Source organism: Aplysia californica, unplaced genomic scaffold, assembly GCF_000002075.1.
Source record: "Aplysia californica isolate F4 #8 unplaced genomic scaffold, AplCal3.0 scaffold00070, whole genome shotgun sequence".
Lineage (NCBI taxonomy): Eukaryota > Metazoa > Mollusca > Gastropoda > Aplysiida > Aplysiidae > Aplysia > Aplysia californica.
Window position 1 is genome coordinate 1,676,356 of NW_004797340.1, and position 1,091 is coordinate 1,677,446.

Genomic DNA, 1,091 nt, shown 5'->3' on the forward strand with positions numbered 1-1,091 from the left:
CCCCTCAAGCCCCACCACTTTATTTATCTCAATATTTAATGTACTAATTAATCCTCCTTCCTCCCCCTCCCCCCAAACCAAACCACGTAGCTTTCCTTTCAGACATCTGTTGTCCTTGTCTCCCTTCCTTCTTTTGTGTGTTTGTCACTCTCTTGTAACACCTCTCATCTTCGGCACTTGTATGACCTTTTTCTGTTGCAAGTTCCGTAAAACACTTCCTAAAAATTTTTTTTAATAATTAAAAAAAACCCACTTCTCTTGTAACACCTCTAATCTTCGGCACTTGTATGACCTTGTTCTGTTGCAAGTACCATAAAGCACTTACTAAAACTAATACCAAACTACACTCGTTATTCCAGAGAGGCCAGGGCATGCCGGGTCCCATGTCCCCCCGCTTCACCCCCCAGGGGGGCCCTTCCCCGGGCAGCAGTCAGCTGTCCCCCCACTTCTCCCCCCAGCCCGGCACAGGGGGAGCCTGGAGCATGCGAGGCCAGGCCGGCCCGGAGGCCATGGGGATTCCTCAGGTGAGTGGGCGGTGTGTGTGTGTGTGTGTGTGTGTGTGTGTGAGAGAGAGAGAGAGAGAGAGAGAGAGAAGGGGAGGGGGCAGACAGAGATAGAGAGACAGTGAAATCGAAATGAGACTTACCACACCCATAAAATTCTACCCAGAAATTTTACAGTATACATCGCCTTCCGCAGGTCTCATCAGTTGATACTTCCACAAAGAAAGCACGTGGGTGGTTGGTGGGCGCTTTGGTGTGGTTTGCTCCTATTTTTCCTATCAAACATCTATCTCCCTGATCTGTCCTCCTTCTTTATTGTTTTTATTACTCTCTTGTAAAATGTGGGTGGTTGGTGGGTGCTCTGGTGTGGTTTGCTCCTTCTTTCCTATCAAACATCTGTCGTCCTTATCTCCCCTACTTCTTTTTTGTGTTTGTTACTCTCTTGTATCACCTCTCATCTTCGGCACTTATATGACCTTATTTTGTTGCAAGTGCCGTAAAACTCCTACTAAAACTAAAACTAAACTAAACTCTCTTGTAAGACTTCTATTCTTATCTGAAGATCTCGTGTAACTTTTGACTCCCCCC